The sequence below is a fragment of the Acinonyx jubatus genome, chromosome B4, assembly GCF_027475565.1.
Source record: "Acinonyx jubatus isolate Ajub_Pintada_27869175 chromosome B4, VMU_Ajub_asm_v1.0, whole genome shotgun sequence".
NCBI classification, from domain to species: domain Eukaryota; kingdom Metazoa; phylum Chordata; class Mammalia; order Carnivora; family Felidae; genus Acinonyx; species Acinonyx jubatus.
In genome coordinates this window covers 58,226,901-58,243,965 of record NC_069387.1, presented here as the reverse complement: position 1 = coordinate 58,243,965, position 17,065 = coordinate 58,226,901, and the positions used below count along the sequence as shown (strand labels likewise).

Sequence of the window (17,065 nt, the reverse complement as noted above, 5' to 3'; positions counted from 1 at the left end):
ATTTCATAGATGAGGGAACTAACGCTCAAAAAGGTTTTATGCTCAAGGTCACAGAGCAAAGATAGAGCTGCTGGCTGCACCAGAGTACAGAGCCTGGCTCTTAACCATCGCCCAGCCTGGCCACCTCTATGTTGGAATCTGGACAGCACTGTAAACAAAGTGACAGCTGCAGATCCATTATCTGCTCCTCTTCCATGCTGAATGGTGTGAAGTACCACTCCGGAGGCATAGTGGGGAGAAGTCTTTGAGATTGCAAATGACTGTCCAAGCCTGGAGAAGGTGACACAGTCTTTAAGACTCAGCCTCTTCATGGATAACATAGAGAAAAGAACACTTTATAATTTGTTTTAAGGATCATGAATGATGTGCCTGCAATTGCAGTAGATATTGTTTTTTCTCCATCTCATAGGACCTCAAACTGTGCCAGTATAACTTACTCTGAAACTTGAGCTGAAATGAATAACACATATAAATGTAGCCCTCTATCACATCTTAGAAATAATCTCATTTTGTTCATTTAACAAATATTCGTTCTGTACCTACCACGTGCCAGGTACTCTTTGAGGATCTGGAGATACTTCAGTAAATAGAAGAGACCAAAATCACAGTGACCATAAACAAATGCCTTAGTAGATACATCCTATGTCAGTCATAGAGGAGCCATGGAGAACATAGGACTTAACATCATTGCTTCTTTTTCCCATAAACAGGACATTTAGTAATTAGCAAAATGCAGATAAGTCCTCAAAGCGGTATGTTCCCTCTCAAAAACTGAACTGGTAATGCCCACTGACCCCTTAAAAAAAAAGACGATTGACTTACGGCTTTTTCTCATGAGAACCTTGCTGGGTCTGTTATTCCAACAACATGTATCTGCTCTAAGTTATCTAAGACCTAACAGGCTCCAAAAAAGATAACCTATACATGCCTGCAGGAAAGGGGCAACAGAGGGTAAGTATATGAAGTTTTACAGCAAAATGGTCCACGTACATAAAGACAGAGACAGAGGCCATATATCTTAGCTCTGTATCTGACAGACCTGCGTTCAAAACCCACCTCCACCACATACTAGCTTTTTGTCCTGGACAGGTTAACTTCCTCAAGCTTCCGTACCATCATCATTTGTGGGATGATCAACAATGCCCACTTCAGAAACTGTTGTAAGGATTATGTGCGACAGGAGGGATGAAAGACGTAACACAATACCCAGCACGTATGTAGCAGTCAATATATATACATGTGTCAAATAAATAAACAAATCTATTCATTTAGTGACTTGGGCTACTTTAGCTCTCATAGCAAGGGCCCACTTTTCAAAAATCTTTCCAATAGTGTTGACATAAATAGTTTGCAAATACCTAAGAGTTATAAAGTTCATTTTCTGCTTCTTTTGCCTTCTGCATCAAAACTATTTATTCTCTACTACCCAGGAAATTCCAATCTTGGTAACCATGCTGAGCTGCATATGTTTCTCTGATTACACTATTATGGTTTTACAAAGACAAGCATTTAATTTCTGAAAAACTACTGTCCAGCTAAAAATATTTTCTGTCCAAAGCAGATCCAAGATTAGTATCACCTTTAAAAAAAAAAAGAAAGAAAGAAAAAGCATAATTGGGGGCACCTGGGTGGCTCAGTCGGTCAAGCGTCCAACATCAGCTCAGGTCATGATCTCACGGTTTGTGTGGTCAAGCCCCACATAGGGCTCTGTGCTGACAGCTCAGAGCCTGGAGCCTGCTTCGGATTCTGTGCCTCCCTCTCTCTCTCTGCCCCTCCCCTGTTCGCACTCTGTCTCTGTCTCTGTCTCAAAAATAAATAAACATAAAAAATAAAGTATAATTGTTTTAGCCAAACTTAGTGCACAGATACTAATGGGAAATTCCAAAAGTGATATAAATATAAAGATTCAAAATCAACCAAAGAGTTTATGGCAGTATTAAACATCAAGATGCGAGAGAAAGCTGTAACCATCTGTCTCTAAACACTACAAATATTAATGTACAGGCATTAAAACCCAGAACATTATTATAAATTTGAAAAAAAATTTCTTGGTTTTTATTAAACCAAGTGTGAAGTAGTAGCTTCTTTTCCACTTAAAACAAAACTATAGCTAGCAACAACTTTTTATGTCTAGCAACTTTTGCTAAAGAGAATTTTCTTTGGCTCATCATACATCAGGAAGGGATTCAATGCCTTTTCATTTGCCTTAGGAATCTCCAAACCCAGAGTTTCACTGTTTTACTCTTTTCATTTTTGTTTTTTCCTTAGAGTAAAAATAGTCAATGGACAGCATTAGTCAAGAAATACTCTCGTAATTCAAGGACTAAATTCTGCTTACCCTGGATAGAGTTTGGGTTACAACACACACTGTCATGTATGCATTTCCCCATCCTCCTGTGGGGTTGGGGGGAACAATTTGCAATATTTGCTTTGCAAAGACAACCTAAGAGATTAGTTTTAAAAGAAGCTCGGTAGATGGGGTGCCTGGGTGGCTCAGTCAGTTAAGTGTCTGACTCGATTTCGGCTCAGGTCATGATCCAGGTCAAAATCTCTCTGTGAAAAGGCAATTCTAGATAACCAGTTCTATCACAGAAAATTATTTCTTTTCAGAGTCTAAAGACAAATGACACTTGCTCCATCACACCTGAGTTTAACCCATCTGTAATATGCACTCAGTCTTTTTCTCCCCTTTATTATTATATTTGACTGAGGAATTGATACTTGACAAGTCCATGTCTGAATTACTGTAAATATATGTATAGACTTTTCATATATGGTGTGCAATGATACTGAAATTGAATCAAAATAAATAATTTATGTGGTAATGGATTGAGTTGAAAAACAAAGCAGGCCTTTCATCGCCGAGAACTTGGCTCAATCTAGATTTCTTTGGAAAATAACTTGTAGAAACAAGATTTCTAAGAAGTAATGAGGCCATTCTAAAGGCAATCATTGCTCATGTAATCATCAGTGATGAGACAGATTCACCTTCTCTGTTGCGATAAAAGCTCTCATTGGTTGGTGAAGAAGTAGGGAATAGTAAAGAGCAGTTACATACCGGCTAAAATCTTTCCCATGGTAGGATATATCCTTTATAATTCAAAGTGGTGGCTTCCTTTATAATGATTTCAAACTATCTGATTGCAAGAAATATATATATGTACATATATATATAATTATGTATATTTAAATATATTGTATATATTTGTATATAATATACGTACATATATATATCTTTAATTTTCCTAGCCAGTGCTGCCTTGCAATTGCATTTTCTGTGTAGTTTAGCCACATCTGTTGTGCCAGCACAGAAAGAGCAGAAAGGAAAATGTGCCTGTCAAGTGACTGCCTTATTTCTCAGCACACATTGTGCTTTGCAGATGTTCACTTGTAGCTCATTTGTTGCTTTATAAGATAACAGAAAACTATCCTGACGGAACTGATAAAAAGGAGTTGAAATTTGTGATCAGCAGCTGGATGAAGGGAGCATGAATCCCCCAAATCCTATGGATATAGTGTGCTTTCCTTGATGTCCCTGCCAATTTAAGGCTGGAAAGCTAGGGAAATCTTTGAGAGATGTGCCAGCATGAAATTGCTACAATTCACAAGTTCCAAAAACCTTGCCTAAAGATTATTGCAAATAGCTCATTTTAGACCAGTGAATCTCACAACTGAGTGTTGTATCAACACAGAGAAAACAGAAGACAAATCCAACAACTGTCCTAATGTATGACTTATCATGGAAACATTCAAGTAGAATCCCTTTGGTTTGGGTCTTATTTTAGTATTCTAACAGATTCGTGTATCTATGTTAACATTCATATTTGATAGTAACTACTGGGAATTTTTGCAATTACATCCTCAAAAAACTAAACGAGCACAAACAACAGAATCGTGAAGCAATAAAGTTGGTTGTGGATGAAAACTAGGTTTAGGACATGAGTTGTGCCTTTCACCTAAAATGCCCTTTTACTTTTCCATCCCCCTTGGTATAGTACTTCTCCTTTAATTATTTTGAATCCAGTAATATTCATTCTTCAAACCCTGCTCAAAAATCTCCTCTACCCAGACAGAGTATGTTTCGTGCATTACTTACTTTATATATTTGCTCATTTATTCCGTAAAACAATGCAATAAGTAAAAAATACTACTCCGTCTTATAGAAAATTGTGACTGAGAGAGGTTAAGAAATCTGCAAGTTGATCCAAAGACTTTTTTAAACATCAGGAGGTTTTATTTCTGCATAATATTAAAGCCTAACTTATATGAAACTCTTCTAGCTGTGAAAGACATTAAAATGCTCTGAGCTTCTACAGGCTAAGAGATGGAGCTAAGACCGTGGCGTAAATAAAGGTAGGCCCCTCAAATGGCTACGCCCTTACATGACTCAAAAGTAACGAACCCACTAGCACTGGAAGTCATCAAGAAAACTGTTGTCTTGGCTGATGGTGGAGGTGGAGGTGGAGGTTTTGAGAAAGTAACATGAAAGCAGTCCTGAAAAAAAAAAACTTGAGTTTTTTCAACAAAAAATTGTGAGGAGGAGAGAAAGAGGAAGGGGAGGGGTGAGAGAGAGAGACATGATATAAAAGAGAAAGGGTAAGTCTTTGAATAAAGGAAACATAAGAAATATATAAACTAATTGCAATGTATAGATCTTATTGGGATCCTAATTCTGACACTGAAGAAATATTCATGAGTTAATCGTGGATATTTGAGCACTGATTTGATTCTATTAAGAAATTGTTAACTTGTTAGGGATGATTAGTATTTTGATTATTTTTAGTCTTCATCTTTTGACTTACATATGAAGTATTTATGGATGAAATGATATAATATCTGGGATTTACTTCAAAATAAACCATACGTGGTGTGTGGGTGTGGAGTTTCAGAGCATATAAATGAAGCAAGATTGATCATGAGTTAATAATTATTGAAGCTGGGTGATGGGAACACAGGTGTCCATTATACTATTTGATCTACTTTTTTTGTATGCTTGAAACTTTCCATAATAAACAGGTTAAGAAAAAAAAAAGTGGCTCATAATAGCACTGGGACACCTGGCACGAGAAACCATCTTGAAGGGTTACACCCTCAAATAGGCCACTGCAAATTATTACATATAAAGAAAGCCTCTTGGAAAATGAACTCACAAACCAACTATAGCAATCCCATAAACAATCAATTCATTAGTGAAGGCCGGCACTGTATGCATTAAGTTTATGTGTGCACACAAAGATACACACTCTCTCTCTAAGAATTAAACTTTGTGAATTTCAAATAATGGAACTAAAGACAGAGCCTATAGAAAAAGTACATTTGGGGCACCTGGGTGGTGCAATCGGTTGTGCGACTGACTGACTTCAGCTGAGGTCATGATCTCAAGGTTCGTGAGTTCGAGCCCCACATCAGGCTCACCGCTGTCAGTGCAGAGCCACTTTGTATCCTCTGTGCCCCCTTCTCTCTGCCTCTCCCCCACTCGTGCTCTCTCTCTCTCTCAAAATTAAATTAAAAACAAAAAAGCACACTCAAAATAACTGAAACCATGAAAGAAGAAACTGAAAACATGAATAAAGAACAGGGCACTTTAAAAAACACCAGGGATCTATTAAAAAATAAAACATCAATGAAAACAAAAGACAAGTTCTAGAATGAAAAAAAAATCATTGGAATTAAAAACTCTATGTAGTAGATTAAACTCAACTGAAAAGGGGAATAGTGAACTGGAAGATAGATCTGAAGGAATAACCCAAAATACAGAACAGGAGATAGACAGGAAATGCAGCAGAGAGGGTAAGAAACATGAAGACAAAATAGGAGGTCCAAACATATCTCTAATAGTAGTTTCAAATGGAGAGACTAAGAGAGAGAGAGAGAGAGAGAGAGAGAGATTATTTGAAATAAATAAATAAATAAATAAATATTTTCAAATAATTAAAATATTCAGAAATGTTTTTCAGAATCGATGAAAACGCAAAAATCTTAGATCCAGGAAACATAACAAGTCTCCAACAGGACAAACAGAAAGAAAATCCACATTTGGACACACTCTAGCTAAACTGTAGAACATCAGATAAATGGGGAGTGATTCTTTGCTCACGTAGAGAAAGTACATGAATCAATCAAATGAAAATACCAAAAGGATTTTTCTTGAAACTTCAAAAGAAGCCAGTTCTAACATATATATGGAAGAGAATGTGGCTAAGTCTCACCAAGACAATTTTGAAAAATAAGACGGGACTGTGGATGGGTAGAGGTGAGCTGCTTATGCTACCATCTTCATCACAAGGGGCACTGTAGCGCTGTTAATTGAAACATTGTGGTACCGGCATAGTGAATGACAAATAAAATGATGAAATTAAAGAGACTTACGGACACAATTCTCAATCTAATATGGGAACTTGATAGATGATAAATGGCCATAGCATTTCAGTTCGGAAAGAATCAATTATTCACTAAATAGTACTGAAACAATTAATCATCTGTATGAGAAAAATTGGCCACTACCTCACATCTCATGCAAAAAAGTTAGAACACATAGGTTAAAGATATAAATACGAAAGTAAACCTTCAACATTTTTGGAACACAGTCTGGAAAAATGTCTTTGTGACCTGGAGTAGAGAGAGACTTAACATATATCAAAGCACATACCATAAAAAAATATTGATAAATATAGGTATGTTAAAATTAAACCTTATTCACAACAAAGGCTCCATAAACAAGGATAAAAGACATGGTACCAAAAAGAGAAGATATTCCAGTAGCTAAAACACAAAGGTTAAATAACAAAGAAAAGAAATTCTATAAATCAATGAGTAAGAGACAACTCATAGAAAATATCTGTTGAGTAAATAAACACTAGAAAACAAATAAAATGGCCAGTAAACATTAAAATACATTCAACTACCGTAGCAATCAGAAAAACATAAATTAAAACAATATATTGCATGGGGGTGCCTAGGTGGCTTAGTCAGTTGAACAACCACCTCTTGATCTCAGCTCAGGTCCTGATCTCATGGTCATGAGTTCAAGCCCGACAGTGAGCTCCATGCTGGATGTGAAACCTACTTAAAACAAAACAAAACAAAACCCAAGATATTGCACACAAATAAGATAGGTAAAAATTTTAATGGTCTGACAGTAACTAATGTTAACAAGTTGTAGATTGGTGGGAATTCTAATTTACTGCTGGTGGGAGTATTAATTCATACACCTGTGGCTTTTGGCCCTGATTTGGCGATAGCTAGTAAGTTGAAGATGTCTATATCTTATAATCCAATAATTCAATTCCTAGGAATGTGCCCTAAAGAATCTTTGAAATACGTGCATAGGGAGCCATGGAAAAGAATGTCCATTGCAACACTTTGTAATTGCAAAAAAAAAAAAAAAAAAAAATCAGTTTTGAAAATAACCTAATACCTCATGAACAGGAGAATAAATAAATTGTTGTATATTCATATAATGAAATATAGCATAGCAAAAGTGAATGAATGGTATCTATGTACTATTATAAATTAATCTCAAAAACAATTTTGAGCAAAAATGATGTTATGTCACCATTTATATAAAATTTAAAACATAAAACACAATTATTGATTGCGGTTATACACATATATGAAAGTATGAAAACACACATAGGCGTAATAAATATCAAATTCAGGAGAGTAGATAACTCAGAAGGAGGGTGGGGTCAGAGAATATGACTAAGAAAAGAAACAGGTGATGTCAATGTATTGTAATGTTTTCTTTCTTAAAAAAAACTAAGACAATTAATGAGAAAATATTCAAATGATAAACCTAGGTATAAGCAGGTGATTGTCTTACTATACTCTATATGCCATTATATGCGTGAAAGTTTTCGTAATTAAAAAATAATCACAGAATTGCATAGAGCCTCTTGTACTTATTTAAACCCACACAAAAATGAAAATAAGGAGCAAAATAAAAAAATTTTGGAAATGGTTACAAATTGATAGAGCTAGTATTCTACCCACATTTGTTTCATTCCAAAGCTGATGCCCATTCTGCAATTTCAGACTCCCTCTCCTTGACTTTTCTGATCCTCTCTGGGCAAGGTTCATCACAGCCTCCACTATGCTACCTTCATCAGGGTACCACTCTTGCACTAGGGTTTTTAAATTGTATTGTAGCTGGTTGTACGTGTGTCCTCTCCTGGACACTGAGCTCCTGCTGGCACTGTCCCTGGCATATGGAAAGACCAAGGCAGCCTAAGAGGTGAAGCCTTTATTAGGAAGTATCTTTCTTATATAGGCTTTTGTTTCTGTTCTTACCCACCACCTAACTCACTCTCTTGGTGGTTTATCAGAAACGAATTGCCAATATATTCAATATACACCCGCGTTTGCAAAACTAACCATTTTCAAAGAATGTAAGAGAAACAAAGTTTGTGTTCTAGCATCTCCCATTAATCAACAGGAGGGACAGAACTGCTACATATTTGTGGGAAAAGTTAACAACCTATACTTCATTTGTTTCACTCTGGGATTTTTCAAGTCCTCAGAAGGGAAAGGAATCTTATAAATGTGGATTTTGCCTACTCCTGTGGTATAGTTATAGGCTGGATTTTATTACTCAGCCGTAATTAAGTAGGTTCTCAAATTAGGTCCCACTTTAGAAATGATTGCAGAAATAATTCTATATTGACACCTCTGGGTTCATATATCTGAAATAGTACAATAAATAAAAAGTTATGAAGTGGTACAGTATATAGAAATTATACAGTAAATCAATATAAATTCAATTATATAACATTGTAACAAGAGTGTAAATGAGACCATTCTGTTCAACCTCCAAAAAATATTATCAAGTGGGTTTTCTAATTGAGAGCACGTTAAAAAAAAAACAAAAAAACAGGCTATAATGTAACATTAAGTGATATATAGTAATATTATTTCTCCTTTGTAAAGTGTTTTGTCCTTTTCAAAATGAAGAGGTCAGTGTCCCCAAGCAGCCTGCAGCCTCACTAGCATTTCTCCTGTTCCCTTCCATGGCAACATGGGTTAGCTAGACACTGAGCTTTTTGTGATGTGTGTGAGGACAGGCAGAAGGGGAGCGAGGCCTCAGGGAGGTCTCGAGGTGGAAAAATTTGTGACGCACTAGATTCGGCGACTGAATGAGAATTATTTATTGAGGGTTCTCTAACACAATAGTTACGGTCACCCTATGTTCATCTAAAAAAAAATCTATTTGGTCTCAGAGCCCTTAACTCAGATCAAAACGCTTTAATAGGCGTCCCAAACTACTTGTTCACGAAAAGACTATGAAGCAAAGCCAGCCTGCGTGGGTTTGATCCTTCTGTTCCAGAATCTGACTAGCTGACTGCAGGAGAGAAACACATAAACTTAGTGAACGTGTAACCTGTAAAGTAAAATGGTTGCATTCTGCCATTCATCTATATGCAGTCCTGGAGAAAGTATTTTCCATCGATTACAATGTCTTCACCTTATGGAGACCTGATCTGCTTTTTCATTGCCTTAGACGCTCCACCCTTTCCCTGAGAGAGGGATGGAAACTCCGGATTCTCCCTAAGTGAGCAGCACGTTCTGCTCTCCAACAGAAATGATGAAGACTGAACTGCTATTTCCCTTATCTTGGAAAAGGCCTCCTTCCTTCATAGCGTTCCTGGCCCAGCTAAATGTGAGATAAGATTCAGCCTGAGCCTAATGGCCTGATAGGTGTGCCACACCTGATACTTTAGAAGGAAGCTGGTGTTATTTTTTTATTTTTTTTTTTTTTTGCCCCTAGTAATACAGCCAAAATTCTCTCCCTAGTCAGGGTCTAGTTAGCACATTAGCAATCCCCCCTCTTTTCTTGTCACCTGTCATTATCTTCCGCACAAGAGAGAGGCCTTGATAATAACCTATCTTAAAGGGTTTTTTACTGGCTCGTTACAATGAATGCTGAATCAAACACTTTCAAAACAACAGTTGAGTGGGATGCCACTAAAACAGCATCCTTGATGTTTCTCGCAGCCTCTCCCAGCCAAGGCGGAGAGCTGCTCATTTCTGCAACAATAGAAGCAGGCCCCGCCAGAACTTCAGCAGCATCTGAGAATGCTGTTTGTGAGCAAACACTTTGCTTTCCAGTGTCCAGTCACTTACTGGCTTTTTGCCGGCACCCAGGGAACACAGCGCTGGAACACGCCCATGGCTGTGAGGCAGGGGACGTGGCTCTAGCAAGGTTAGAATGGTGTCAACCTCAAATAGGCTCCAAGATCAAAGCTGAGATATTGCAGGGGGGCCCTGGAACAAGGACCGTGCCTTGTGTGTGCTCCTAATCTGGGCCTGGGACTGGACCAACTATTGAAAGGAGGCATACCGGACAGTTCGAGGTAGTCTACTCTCGACTTTCCCTCTGGGATGGTTTGGGTTGTGCAGCACTTGATAAAGAAAAGCAGAGCCTAGTTTAGGATTTCTAAGCTAGACACATAGGATCCTATGAGAAGGTATGTCAAGGTATCTCCCCTGGGTGGGGTGGATCTACTAAGGAGACACAGGCTCCTAGACTGTTACATCAGGAGACCCAAGGTGGAAACATCTCCCTGGTTTTATTCTGACCTGTTCCATAGAACAAACACTGATAATCTGGTAATTTTCAGAACCATCGTCAAAAATGAAAACAACAGGGGCACCTGGGTGGCTCAGTTGGTTGAGCGTCCAACTTGTCTCAGGTCATGCCGATCTCATGGATCGTGGGTCCCAGCCCCATGTCAGGCTCTGTGCTGACAGCTCAGAGCCTGGAGCCTGCTTTGGATTCTGTGTCTCCCTCTCTCTCTGCCTCTCCCCAGCTCACACTCTGTCTCTGTCTCTGTCTCTGTCTCTGTCTCTTTCAAAAATAAACATTTTTAAAAATTTTTTAAAAAGAAAAAAAAATGAAAACAACAGCTGCATAGCATAAAGACCTGAGAGGTGACTTCCCTTGGGTTCTAGAAACACCGAGCATGAGTTCACTGCCCATCAGAGGACAATGACCAATGCTCAGCCAACCACCCTCATTTCCTTGCCTCTGAAGCCAAGGTGTCATTTCGCTAGATCCTGCTACCAAGTCACTCCTGGGACAGAAAAGAAAGGCAGAGATTTACTAAACAGTGATTCCTAAGCTTTAAAGAGCTGGTGGCAAATGAAATGCTTAAGCTACCCTGAGAATTGTAGGCACTGGCTGAATCTACTGCACTTGACTTCTACAGAAATTTGACAAAAAAGCAGCAATCTGTAAACGCAGTAAAAACAACCTCCTCCATATGTCTCACTCCTGGCATGCGCACAGAGCCACACCACCCTGTTGCACCACCACATAGCAGTTTACTGGCCCAGAATTCTCATTAGAAACATTCAGACTTCTGTCTGTTCCAGTGGCAGTCATAGGGCCATTATGAATAAGCTGGCAAATGAGATTAAAAAACACGGAGGTGCTTGTATGAACTTTGATCCTTCACTAAAAGTGCTATCCGCTGAATTATGTCCTCCCCAAATTCCTATGTTTAAGCCCCAAGGGGACTGAATTTGGAGATAGGGCTTTTAGGAAGTAATTAAGGTTACGTGAAGTCATAAGGGTGAGGTCCTAATCCAATAGGACTGGTGGTCTTATAAGAGGAAGAGAGAGAGAGAGAGAGAGAGAAAGATCTTTTTCTCTCTCCAGGCACAGGCACAGGCACAGGCACAGAGGGAAGCTTATGGAAGCAGACAGTGAGAAAGCTGCCGTCTGCAAGCCAGGAAGAGAGACCTGAACAGAGGCTGCTGGAGCAGACTAAGACAGAAAGAACAATGTGTTTTGGTTATTGCCATACATGTAGGTATACACATATGAATGTTAAAATTAACCAGGGTGATCCAGTGAGCTGCATTGCTCAGGCATCTGCTACTCCTGCCAAGTTTTATCTCAATACACTGAGATGTGAGGTGGCATCCAAAACATCTGAAAGAGGATGTGCCTCTGAAATAAGCTTTTATATAGTTTGTGTTATAAACACTGTTACCAACATCCACTTAAAAAAAAAAAAAAACTTCACCTTGAGCTTATGAACTCATAGTAATAAACCTGGACTTAAATATTCACAGCGAGAAATAACTAGAGTTAAAATATGACATCATGAGGTCCCATCCAGCTCTAGATGCTGATGGGCCCTTTTGATCAGCATTTCTCTAGTTTGCCAGGATCTAGGACCTAAAAATGAACTGTAGTTTGCAACAAAATGATATCTAATTAAAGTTTAATGACTAGATTCCATTCCTTTCCTCCAGCAACACAGATATATGTATAGTGAGCTCTTCACAGAGCCTTTAATGTTGATGCTAACCCTTTAGGGTGAAGGTGGACCCAGTTATAGAATACCCTTTGTAGAAATGCAAAGACAAGGCTAAAGGCAAGAGAAAAACTAGAAAACATCCACTTACTCAGAACAAATTCAAAGTGGATTATCATACTGGCAAACTACAAAACTCTTGGACTAAATTGGGGAAACCTATGCCATTGCTTTCTGTGTATAAGGAAGACATCAGCATTCAGCCACGTCAATCCTAATTTGTCCTCATTTATTCTACTTAAAGAAATGTGAAATAAGTCAAACGACCTCTTTTTCCTCTTTTTTTAATCCTGTAGTTATTTTATAACACAGAATTAAACATCTCAGTAATGCTAAGTTAGTGTATCCTGGATATTTCTGGAACCTAGGAGCCCAAAATGCAGGAATAACACATTCCTTATTATTACCTCATCGTTCTTCAAAGTGTTATCAATAAACTTAAATTGGTACTGTAAAACACAACTATATATCATGCCTCAAACCATGGTTTAAAAAATGTGTTTTCACAAGTTTAAGCAGAAGCTATGATAACGGGAAGTGTGGGATAGACAGAGTTCAATTCAACACTGATTGGGTACCCATCTTGTGTCTAGGGATATGCTACGTAGGAGTCCCATGGACATGCGCCATACTTAAAGAGAATAAACTACTTTATTTTTATTTGATTACCCCCCAAATCCTATGCACTAGTATTTCTGCCATAAAAAATAAAACCAAATGATGACTGATACCTCAAAAGTTTCCAGAGGTTAAATTTCTAAGTTGAATATATCCACACTACAGGATTTAAAAATATCTGGACCGATCACTTCTCCTCCTTATTTTAAAAACAGAAAGAAGATCCAGGGATAACTTCCTCATTAAATACGCACCTCCTTGGCCTTCGCATGTGTGGCTTAGTATGAGGCTACTTGCAGACTTGAAAATATATTTCTCCTAATAATTCTGTCCAATCTTAACCTTCCTTATTCTTTATTCTAAGATCCTTTCGGGAAAGAGGTCACCAAATTCTCAAATATTCCATTATTTTCATATACTTATTTAAATTAATTTCTTTTGCCAAATTAATTCAGTGGTATTCCATTTTTCATACTTACTAGGAGAACTTCACATACCTATAAGATAATTTTCCTACCATTATTTATTATATACACTCAGTGGAAACAGATTAGGCCATGTAATTATCATTCCTCAGTTTCTAACAATCCTATGACAGTTGCTATAATAAAAATTATTTCCCAGTGGTGCCAGAGGTACAACATTAGATCTTGGAAGCATATCAAGTTCCAATGTGAAAAACAATGTATTATTATGTAATGTTTTCTTAAAAACATAATTTCAGATTAAATTTCTCAAATGTCAATATACTTAAATGGAAAACTGACACCATTTTTAGTTTCTTGATTTTTTTCAGGGTCTGTCCAAAATCCAAATGCCAAACCTTCCTCACCTTCAGTTTCTCCTATAACCATGATCAAATCATTTAGCCAAATCACCATGTCTCAGTTTTTCTACTTATAAATTGCGGATAATATTATCTGTTCCTTACTTGCTATATGTCATATACCTACTTGTACATTTCAGGATCTATCCTGTTTTAAAATAAATAACCACCTAATTTTTCATTCCATTAAGCAAGGGTTAAAAATAGATTTTAAAAATCTGAATACACCTGCATTTTGAATTCCTTAGAGTAAGTTAACATATGAAAACTGCTATTGAAATTCTTGACAGGACTTTTAATCATTCCAGATTCATACGCTGAGTTTTATGAATGACATTAAAGAAAAGAAATATTCTTCCCTCCATTTTAAGCCCTTTCCTTAAACTTTCCAATGTGATTAATGTGGTATATATCTCAGGGTTTTTATTCTATCTGAGTGTGGTATGGGTACAATGGAGAAAGTGTGAGGAAAGCTAAAAACCACAATAACGCAAATTCCCACTTTCCTTGGGAATATTCCCTACCAGGGCCCAGAGACTAACAAATACTATGCATCCCCATTGGGGATGAGAGGCAAGAGTTTGCTCTTAAATTGACTTCGGGGTAGAGATGCCAAAGCAAATAAATCCCCATAAGTGAAATACTTTGAAAGGTAAATGGGCTTTAAAAATATTTGTGTAGGTTAAATTTTCTAATCGGAAGTATTCATTACTGTCAGATGTGATAAGGGCACATGTCCATCAGGATCTCTAGAGATCTCCTCCTGGTATATGATTTATTATTTTTAGCCCAATGCCTAGCACAGCAGACACCTCCAACAAATGTTACTGAATGAAGAAAAATAAGCCAAAGTTCAAACATGTTATACTTCACTGAAGCCAAATTATGTTCATTTGAGTAAGAAGTTAAGTAAAGGCCTCAAAGTTCTTAGATCCCTTCAATGCATATGTGTTTTTTTTTTTTTTTTATCAATAAGGATTCTGGAATGATGAACACACCTGAATGCCTATTTGACCCAACTACTCAAGCCATTAGTAGAATAAAATGCAGAGCAAACTTTTATTTCCTAGGATTCCCTGCCTCTAGCCAAGTTCATCCTCAAAGACCCTGTTTCACTTTGTATTGTCATTGTGGTGTGACTTACAACCCTCCAACCATTTATAAAGAATTTTGAGAGAAGAATGGCACTTTTACAGGTTACATAGTCTCAATAGTGGCTCCATTCCATTTTTTTCCTTTACAGGAATCTTTTGTAACTGAAGTAAAAAGACTTCAGTCATCTCTCTGATGGAGGATGAGGAAAGTCACATTTATGGGTAGGTAAGAAATGACCTATTTGTTTTCCTAAAATTCCACTGGATATAAATCTCTGATCATAGATCGACAGACTTCAGTTTATAACCAGAAGTTCACCGAATATTCATCAAGTTACCCAGACATCGGTCAATGAGAAGTCACCTGAGTGGATTCACTTACCTACCCAGATTCTACGATGAGAATGGCAGTCTCCAAATCCTAAAGTAATACGATAGTAACCTTTGTAAAATGAAGTAAGTACTATATGGTAAGAGGAGACGCAACCAGTATAAAGAGAAACAGAAGAGTGAAGCATTAAAGCTGTTGATGGGGTGGGTGTACAGTCTGGGTGCCCTGCTTGAATGCAGCCTAAATTATAGAAGTGGGTTTGACTTTGGCTCAGCCCCAGGGATTGACCTGTATTGCTTTGGTCTAGCAGATATCCTAAAGTGTGCAAATGTTTCAGTATTTCCTGCAGGATATCCCAGACCACAATCACTCCATATCCCTAGGGAAAATGACCCTGAGGAGGTCTTTTTCCTCCAAGTTAATTGTTATAAACCTCCAGAGAGATCTAGAAAGTACTGACTAATCTAATACCATAAGATTGCTCACAGTAACTTGGCTATGAACAGAGAAATTTTGAGAATCAAATTGACATCTCCTTCAGGGTTCAACTGGTCTAGGAAATGTAGCAAGTCTAAAATAACTGTTCCACAAGACTGGAGATAAAATAGAGCCGCTTCTAATTTGAAAAGTGATTCCCACTACCAGTGATTGCTTCTCTGATTGCTAATAAAAAGAGCTAATTCACTCCTGAATGCTTACCACTAGCCAGCACTGCTCTAAGTATTAGGACTTGTATTCATTTATTTAATTCTCACAACAACCCTAAGAGGTAGGAATTATTGTTACCATTCTGATTTCAATGAAGAAATGGAAGCCTAGAGAGATCAAATAACTTGCCCCAAGTTATTTAGCAAATAATGGCCAAGTTGGGACTCAGTACCAGGAGCAGTGTTTACACTTTTGCCTCCCTGTCTTTTCCCTTCCCTGAAAGTCTGGGCGAGTGCCCGTGACCAGCCACACACAGGGAGATGAGGCTCATAAGCACGGTGTCTGTGGGAGCCCGGGACTCTGGCTGAGCCGGGATGAGAGTTTCTCCTCGCCTAACTCCAGGAGACCCTCCTCAACTTGTCTCAGGGCATCTCCACTGACTGCTTTTTTCTCTATAGATTCTCTGTTGAAAGAAAGCCTAAGATTACAGGTATCATCAGGCCTACACACTACGAGCAAACTTCAAATGGATCCTAGATTATAAACCGGAAAACTAGAAAGAACAGAGACCTGGCCGTATACAATGTTCTTTGTATCACACCCAGGGAGCTTCCAAGGCAATTAGGAGCATGTGATGCTTCTAATAGGAGCCCATGAAACTTCAGAATTGCACGATTCGCATGGCCGTGCCTTAAACATCGGGACGCTTTTTTCGCGTCTAATTTGGTTTTTTAGTGCTGAGCTTTTTAAAGTTGAAATAGAGAAAGGATAGAAAACACACAAATGACATCAAAACCACTGAATGAAGGAGCCTCATTCCTTCTCTCTTTTAATTCGCCTAGCCTTAAAGGACAGACTTTTTCCCCTGAGTTGGTTGACAGTCACTTAGGTGACTAAAATACCCAGTATATCTTAGTGAAAAGCTATTTTTAAAATTACTTGATTTAGAAAACTCCAATCATGATAATTTCATGGGAATTTGTAGTACACAAATTAGAAGTTTTAAATTACTCTGCAAGAATTTGTGAGTTCAAATAATCTTAATTAGGAAATACCTGCATCGATGCATATTTATTAGGTGTTTTTAACATCTGTCCTTGTCCCTGATACAAAATTATTTTGAGGGTGGTTTTATGAGTTCTAGTTCCTGTGGTCAGTAATAGCAGTCATGACGCAGTATGAAACTAGGAGCCAGAAGTATCCATTCTGGTGTCGCCTGGCTGTGCCA

The 17,065-nt window shown here is 37.9% G+C and overlaps 1 protein-coding gene across 4 annotated transcripts in view; it reads right to left on the bottom strand.

Annotated features, from left to right (window-relative positions):
* SSPN (sarcospan) overlaps positions 1 to 17,065 on the bottom strand; it is a 53,432-nt gene that overhangs the window by 18,143 nt on the left and 18,224 nt on the right. The gene's annotated exons all lie outside the window — the stretch shown is intronic.